The sequence below is a fragment of the Crocodylus siamensis genome, unplaced genomic scaffold (genome assembly GCF_052110815.1).
Source record: "Crocodylus siamensis isolate JL-2025a unplaced genomic scaffold, ASM5211081v1 HiC_scaffold_681, whole genome shotgun sequence".
Classification (NCBI taxonomy): Eukaryota; Metazoa; Chordata; order Crocodylia; family Crocodylidae; genus Crocodylus; species Crocodylus siamensis.
Window position 1 is genome coordinate 1 of NW_028325089.1, and position 8,252 is coordinate 8,252.

Below are 8,252 nucleotides of genomic sequence, written 5' to 3' on the forward strand. Positions count from 1 at the left end.
GGTAATTCGATCAATGTGCTGCTTGCGTTACTTGTGTTTCTGTACGGAGCTGTATCTCTCCCTTCTGCAAGCCCTCAGCCCCAGTGGAGCTATCTTGCAGGACTCAGTTCAGTGGGGCTGGGTTCCTCCAGTCCCCAAACCAGTCATATACACACAAACACACACAGATTAACGTGACACGCCTGACCTGGCCGGGTTGATCAGCATGGACAGGCTGACACCCTCATATGCCAAGAATCAGTTCATCAGAGCAACAATAACCACGGTCAGACACAAGCACACAGTTAAACAGAATCCCTCTGAATCCGGCTGGGTGTCCAGATGACACCCTCATGGGCCAGCATTCAGTTCATCAGGGCACGTCTGAGCCAAACTGGGTCAATCAGCCTCTACAAGCTGATCCCCTTATGTGTTTCGAACTCAGCACGTCCCAATCTTTTAGTCTCTTGCTGAGCAGACCCCATAGTGTTTCTGGGTTTCATGGGGATCTTTAGCTTAGGTAAGAGGGGTGTGGCGGCAGAGCAAGTGGGGAAAGAGAAGTAAAGAAGGCAAAATATACCCAGTTACCACCAGTTTGACTATAAAAGTTATTTATCGCTAAGTAGATGAAATATATATTGACACTAGTAGTGATAGACATGCAAAGGAAAAACAAGCACAAACAGTCACAGTATACCCTGGTTTCACTAAGTATTTGGGGAAACTTAGCTCAAGCTTAACTAATACAGTTCAAGTTCAGAAATCTATGCATAGAGGGAGAGAAGAGAAAAGAGAGAGGGAGCTGGGATCTCACCAGTCCGAGGCACTCGGGGTGCAAAGCTGACAGGTTAAAGTTCTCAGCACGATCCTTGAAGGGAGACGATCTTCCTCCTGCCGCCTCTCCAGAAGAAAGCGAGTGGTGTCAGCACACACACTGCTGCTTCTTTTACAGATTTTTATACCCCCAGTTCAGCTTCTTTCAATCATTCTCAATATTGTAAATCAAATTGTCTTTTCTATTGACAAGGGGTTATCTGAGTGGAACATCTCAGGAACTTGATTGATACTCAGGAAACATCTGCTTGGAGCCAGCTTGATAGCAGATATACTTGATGGGATCTCTCGTGGTGTCTTCAGAAACAATAGCTTGCAGCATCAGGGTTTTTGGATTTTTGCTTGCTGTGAACAAGCCTCAGCTTAGCATGACTTTTCCAGATCTTACTATAGTCTTTTAACAGACTTAAGGCAATTCTTGGAGTGTTCATAACCTGTTGTGGAGAGGACTTCCACCCGTCGTCTCGGGAAGAGTATGACAACACTTGTGGCCAGGGCTCCAAGGGGCTGGACGCTGTGATGAACCTGTGCCATTGTTCAAATGTTGCCCGTACCCCTCGGACTCGGTCTGTTGCCTCAGCGCTCCCTAACCCGGCAACCGAGTTGTAGCCAATTAAGTTTACATCGGCTTCCCATAGTGGGACCGGGGAATGTACCGCCCGAGATGCCCAATAAACTTACTTTTGCTTAGAGGTGTGTGTGTGGCGGGGCGGGGCGGGGAGTCCTTTGTAAATCCAGATTGAACTGGTCTGATAAATGCGGAGCTGGGTCTGGGGGTTGATTAGCATTTGGAGCACAGCTTCCCCACCATGCCGTGCTCCCCTGCTTTGCTGATCCCAGGATTCACTGCAGTCTCGGCTTCAGGTTTTCTGTTCTCCATCTCTCATGTAAATGAATGGTCATCTGTTCCCATCTCAGATGCAAATGAGACCTAGGGCACTTGTTGCACTTTTGTCACCCTTATCTGGAGGGTTTTAGATGTGTCTCGCACTGCATCTTAATCAGCTTCTGTTTAGGTTGGGGGGGTGAGTCTTTGTGAGTCAGACAGTCGGCGTCCTGTGTCAGGGTCCCCAAGAACATGGAGCTGACAGGTAACAATTCCCCCCGTTGATGGGGTGCTTGCATTGAGCGAGTATCCCCATCACATCTTTGCTCCATGGTACTGGTTCTGATCTTCTATCCATTGCAATCGTCGCATCAGTCTCTGGATCCAGCAAACTAGTGGCATTAGACCAATCACTAGTATAATTTGAAAACTAATAATTACTACAGTGGGGTGAAGCATGACATTTAAAAGTCCTGTTGCATTGGGACTCCATTCAAACAAAACCTCCCACCAGGAGTGATGGTCTGCATTTGTAACTGCAGCTGCTAGCTTGGAGATCTCCTGATTGTGGTGTTGAATCTCGAGTTTGCCATTCTCTCCCAAAGTTTTGAGTCTTTGCAGTTCCGCTTGTAAAGAGGGATGAGTTAATAGGTTCTTAACGGTGATGAGACCCATTCCTAGTAAAATGGGGGACACCTCTTTGTAGAGCTCAGGGTAGGCATTCAAATGTTGTATGGTCCATATAGGTACAGTAACTTAAGATCACAAGTAACAATAGTGGTTACATTACAGAAACAGCGATTAATATAAGGCACCATAGGTTGAATCCAATAACCATTAATTAATACAATATCACATCTTGTTCTCATGCACACACAAGCTTTACCCACATAAACAATAGCGGATTCCCTTTCTTGGATAACATCGAAGGAACAGTGAGACTTATTTCCAGGTTGTGGAAAAAAACATTCATCATGCTCCTCCAATGCTTGGTCTTCACAGATATAACCCAAACCTTCTTTTCTCCTACACCCTTTCACATTTACTGTTTTCCATGTATTATCTTTCTGCCAGGCCCAAGCGTTATGATCCCTGGAGTACATCACCGAGCTATCATCAATTTGCAATCCTAATGGGACTACTGGGTGGATTCTTCTAACTTCCTTGCCTGCCACAGTTATAAGGAATAACTGCAAGCTTTGCTGGTGGTGATTGTACGAAGCGTTAACTAATCTCCACCAGGGCTGGAGGGCTAATTCTTCCTCCGTTGCATGGGGCCGAATCAGGTTGATTGCTTCCATGGGAATTTGTCCCATCATGGCTTGCCGAACCATTCCCGTGATGACATTTTGGGTGAGAGCCTGAGCTTGCTCACATGCTAAAGCCAATGATACATTATTTTAGAGAGACTGTACGCCAGACATCAATAACTTTTCATCCCCTTCTATGACTTCTTCCCACCCAGGAAATACCTTACTTATTAGTTGTTGCTCCTCACTTAACATTTTTAAAGATGCGGTTAATGGAGTTCCCATTTTCCCCATATTTTCAGTGGCATATAAGAGTTTATTGGCAAGAACTTCTATATTTGCAGCATCAATTAAAGAGACTCCTGCTCCTACTGGTGCAATCCGATCACTTAATTCCCTTTTTACCTTATTTACATGGTTAACTCCTTGCCACAGTTTTACCCATTCATTCCAACCTTTATGGCTAGTTTCAATTAGGGGAGCACATATAGGTGCAATGTGAGAGATATTCATGCCCTTTAAATAGATTTGGACTTCCTTTAAAGATGTCTGAGGTTGAAGAACCAATTGTTCTTGCTGATCCCATTTTAGTATGTGGGGTCCTGAAATTGGGGCCCTTAAATGTTGGAGGGAAGCAAGGTCTGTGATTAGAGGATCAAGGTGTAAAACTGTTTTCTGTTGCTGGCCCACTTCTCCCCTATACAGTCCTGGTTCATAGAACTCTTCAGAAAAGGCCATCTGCCCATAGAATTTAAACCAAATTGTTGGCATGAGCTTATCACAGTGTGTGCCATTTAATGGGACTACCCAGTCTGGGGGACCTTGTTGGACCAGGTTATATCCAGCTAAAGTCCAATTCAGTGGTACCCAGTTCGTAAGGAACTGTGTTATATTTTTGCCTGTTGGTGTGATTAGCGATAGCTGCAGTTTATCGCCTGGTAATGGAAGTGTCTGAGTCCCGATTACAATAATGACACGGAGAGGCATGGTCGCTCCCCACACAGCAGAGGAAACTAGGGCTACCATGCACCCTTGGCTGTGCCTATCCTTTGCAACGCTATTCTTGGTTGTCTGTGGCGGTACAGATTCCTCTCGAGTCCATGAAGGCTTACAGAAGACTGGACTGGAGCCGGGGAGAGCCTTAGTTCCATAGCAAAACTGGGGTGGCTTCCCCGTGGCACTCTGTGTGCCATTGGCAAAGCTTTGCCAGGGGCAGCCTGGGGCGAGGTTAGCAGCGTAGAACTGGTAGCGGCGCTGTAGGGCCAGGGGGTTGCTTCCATTTCCATAAAATCCATGCATGTGGCACAGCCATTTTATTTCCCGGGCTCCAACTGGCACACACTTCCAGAGTTTCAGAGGCATTGCAGGTTCAGAATAGAGTCTGGACATCAGACTCCAGACACCTGTGCACAGCAATGTTTTGGTGCAGCTATGGGATGACATGGCTCATGTTTTGAAGACCTGTGAAGGAACAGAGAAAAGAAAAACAAACTCCCACACTCCCCCCGTATATACTGGGAGAAGCTGGGATCACATTGCAGGGTAAGAGTGGAGCATTGATCTACGAGAGGGTGGCCATAACAAGTTGAGCACTTCTCTGCCCTTTCCTGCCTCAGCATCGGGGTAGGCACTGACAAGCCTATCCGATGCGTATTTTCCAACGCCTCAAAGCCATTCCTTCCCGCTAGCCAGGAAGGGTGGCCGGCAGGATAGAGAAGACTGTTTACCCTATTCCTTGATGGTCCGGTGGTGTACCCTTCCATTCTTTGAGCTGTGAAGAATGAAACCATTTTCTCCACGGTTTTCTACCTTTTCCATTCAGGATTTCAACCTGATAAACATTGGGGCTGGCTCTGTTCACAATAAAGCAAGGACCATCCCAGGTGTGAGTCAGAGAGTGCTCCTTTGCTGCACAAGCTAAATCTTGTTTCAAGCTAGCCAGGGCAGTTTGTTGGTCTGATCCCCATTCCCAAATCCTGTTTTTCTTTAATAATGTGTACAGAGGCTTAGCTTTGTCAGAGAACATTTCAATGAACTCTCTGGAGAAGTTAAAAGTTCCCAAAAGAGCTCGCAAAGAGTGTGTGTCTGTGGGAGCAGGCAGCTTTCCTATTGTCTCTACCCTTTGCTGATCTGGAGACCTGCCATCCTCTCCAAGACACACACCCAGGTATTTCACTTGTTGCTGCACCAACTGAGCCTTTTCTCTATTCACCTTAAATCCAGTTTCCTGTACTATAGTCAGCACCTCCTTAGTGATTTCTCTGTTCATTTCTGAAGTGGGGGTGTGTATCAAAATGTCATCCATGTATGAAATCACATGTGAGTGGTATTTAGGGCTCAAACGGTTCCACATTTTAGTGACATGGGCATGACAAATACTAGGGGAAGAATGGAAACCTTGGGGAGTTGGGCTGAAGGCATATTGTTGTCCCCTATAGGTAAAAGCAAACTTATACCAACATAGAGGATGGAGGGGGATAGCCATGAAAGCATTAGCCAAATCGATTACAGAGAACCATATGGAGCCAGCTGCTACTGCTGCCAAGATTTCATTGTATTTAGCTACTACAGGAGCAGTGGCAGGGGTGGCTGCATTTAAGGCACGGAAATCTACTGTCATTCTATAAGTGACCTCGTCCGCTTTAAGGACTGGCCATACTGGAGAATTGCAAATACTTTGCATAGGCACAAGCACTCCTTGTTCTAAGAGACTGTCTATGGTATCCTTAATGCCTTCCTCTGCTGCAGCTGGGTATTTATACTGCCTTTGAGGAGGGGGATCTTGTCCTTCAATCAAAACTTCAGCATTTATTTTTCCACACTCAGCCTTATGTTTGGTCCACAACCTGGGAAATTCCTGTACCCATGAATCACTAATGGAGGTTAGGGTGGCAGTAGGTGCCTTTATGGCAGCACAATGATGCACAGCAGAGACTTCTGCAGGTCCTCCTTTTACCTTCCATAACACCCCGTTAGCTAGATCTCCAGTTAGCTGAAATGCCTGGAGGAAAGGAGCTCCTAGGATTCCCTTCTCATTGCCCCATGAGCACAGCACTCTACTTTTCCTTGCAATCTGTCAACTTGCAAGGGCACATCCTACCAGACAGGAGCTTCCTGAATTTCTCCCCCATATCCACTGAGCTGAACATGTTTCGTGGTGGGTCTCCCTCCAGAGAGCCACTGGGGACTTAGAATATTTACTGAGGATCCAGTCTCCACTAGCAAGTGGGCTAACACCCCTGGGTTCCCCACCGTCGCCCTCACAGTGGGGCTCCCCCATACGTCACACTGAAGTCTTGCGACCAGCTGGGGAGGCCCGGGGAGAACCGGGCACCCCGTTGATCAGCAGACTCGCCCTGGAGACTGCGCTCGGGAGAGGAGGCCGGGGTCTGGCGCTGACCGGGAGCGGGTGCACGGGATGCACTCTGTACTGGGGCAGTGGGCTGAGGGGGTGCTCCCTGCATTAGCTCTGCTCTCCGTACGGCTTGAGACAAGGCATTAATCAGGACACTAATGGGCTGGCGATCATATTTTCCCATATCCTCCCCTAAATTCACTAGCTCTTTCTAAATCATTCTCCTAAAAAACTCCTTGGGTTGTCGTTGCCCAGGGTTGTGAGGCCAAGGGGGATTAGAAGTGGGAGGGCGACTGGCAGAGTGAGGACCATTATTTGCAAGGGTGACAGCCTGCACAGGCTCTGATGTAATCTTTTTGCCTGCTTGCCTCTTTAAGACACCAGTCTCTCGCAGCAAATCTCCTGCCTGTTTGATTTTCGCCACTAGTTCATTCCAGGTTATGTGCTCTAGATCCACAACCCCTATGGTCATTTTTGTCTGGGAATTTAATCCTGCATAGGTGCTCTGTATTAATTCAGGTCCCTGATACTGGAGAGTGATAACTCCATTCTCTTCTGTCTGGGGTAATGAATCCGAGAGAGCTGCTAGCATTTTCTTTCGGATCAGGTAAGACTCTGGGGCTTCTCCTGGCTTCTGCTCTTCCAGTACATACAATTTCTTAAGGGAAGAAGCAGGCAGTAATATTTTAAGAGCGCTTATCATCCATTCCCGGGGTCCAGGAGCAGTTCGCTCCCAAGACCCTATGCCCATGTCTAGAGCATCTGCATCACAAGGAGAGGCACACAGCTGAGCCAACTGAGTTAAGTCTGTGCCATCAGCAGAGGGGTACATTTGCCAAACACGAGCCAGCCATGCAATAGCAGTGTCTCGGTTCAGTGGCCCCAGTCTCTCAGCAATAGCCTTGGCTTGACTGGGAGACCATCTCACTATGTCAGTGACTATCTCCCTTGTGGGAAGACCATTTCCTGCAACTAAGCATTTAACCTCCTTTGTGGTAACAGGGGCAACATTATGCATGTGGGGCCAATCGGGGTTGAATGGGCTTTTGGGGACTGCATCAGGGAGTATCTCTGCTTTCTCAGGGGACTCAAAATCACAATCCTCTCTCAACCTTACAGCTGCTACCACTCCCTTATGAGCACTAAGTTGGGCATGCAATTTACTGATCTCTGCCTCACTTCTGATGACTTGCTGCTGTCTTTGCTGCCTTGTTTTCCTCTGCCAGGAAACGAGTTGCAGCTCTGGCTTCTTCTAACAACACTTTGGCGTGTGTTAATTCTTTCTTATACAACTCTAAAGTCTTGCTGGCCTCGTCTCTGTCTTCCTGTATATCTCTAAGCAAAGTTACCAGTTTAAGCTTTTCTGCTACAAAATCACACCCACTTATCTCACAATCTTGCAAACGCTGTTGTAACTGTTCTTTTTCAAGCTCCAATTCCTGCTTCCCCTTCAACATTTCAATCATTTCCAAGCATGCATAAAACAATGCCCAGGCAGCAGCTGCATCGTTTGCACTACTACGTGGCTTAAGAGTGGTGCAGTACTGTTCAAAACTCAAACCTGCCTCAGTCAGGGGATTCTCACCCTTGAAGCTCCCTTTTTCCTAGGGACATTTTCCCTTCTTCATTACCCATCTCTCTAACCTGCAGGGTTTCTCCTGCCTCAAACGAGCAGCTACAGGGGTTTTTCCAGACATCTCCATTTCTCTTATCACACTAATGCTCACTATCAAAAAGTCTCTTTTACACAGTCACTTAGATTTTACACTGACACAATCTTAGTTCTAAAGCACAACTCTTAATTCTATAGCACAGTCCTAAAGTTATTCCAGCACAGTTCTTAACTTAACAGTTACAGAAGGGTCTGAGAGAGGGACCTTGCTGAAGGAGCTTGGTCTGACAAGAAAGAAGAGAGAGAGAGAAAAGAAGAAAAAAAAAGGAGAAAAAAAAAAGGAAAGGAAAGCTTTCAGACTGGTGCCTCAGTTTACCACTCTGCAGCAACTACCCA

At 46.8% G+C, this 8,252-nt stretch overlaps 1 pseudogene; it reads right to left on the reverse strand.

Annotated features, from left to right (window-relative positions):
* Nucleotides 1–670: 670 nt before the first annotated feature.
* LOC149851620 (uncharacterized) lies at nt 671–4,286 on the reverse strand (annotated as a pseudogene).
* Between the last annotated feature and the right edge of the window lie 3,966 nt (nt 4,287–8,252).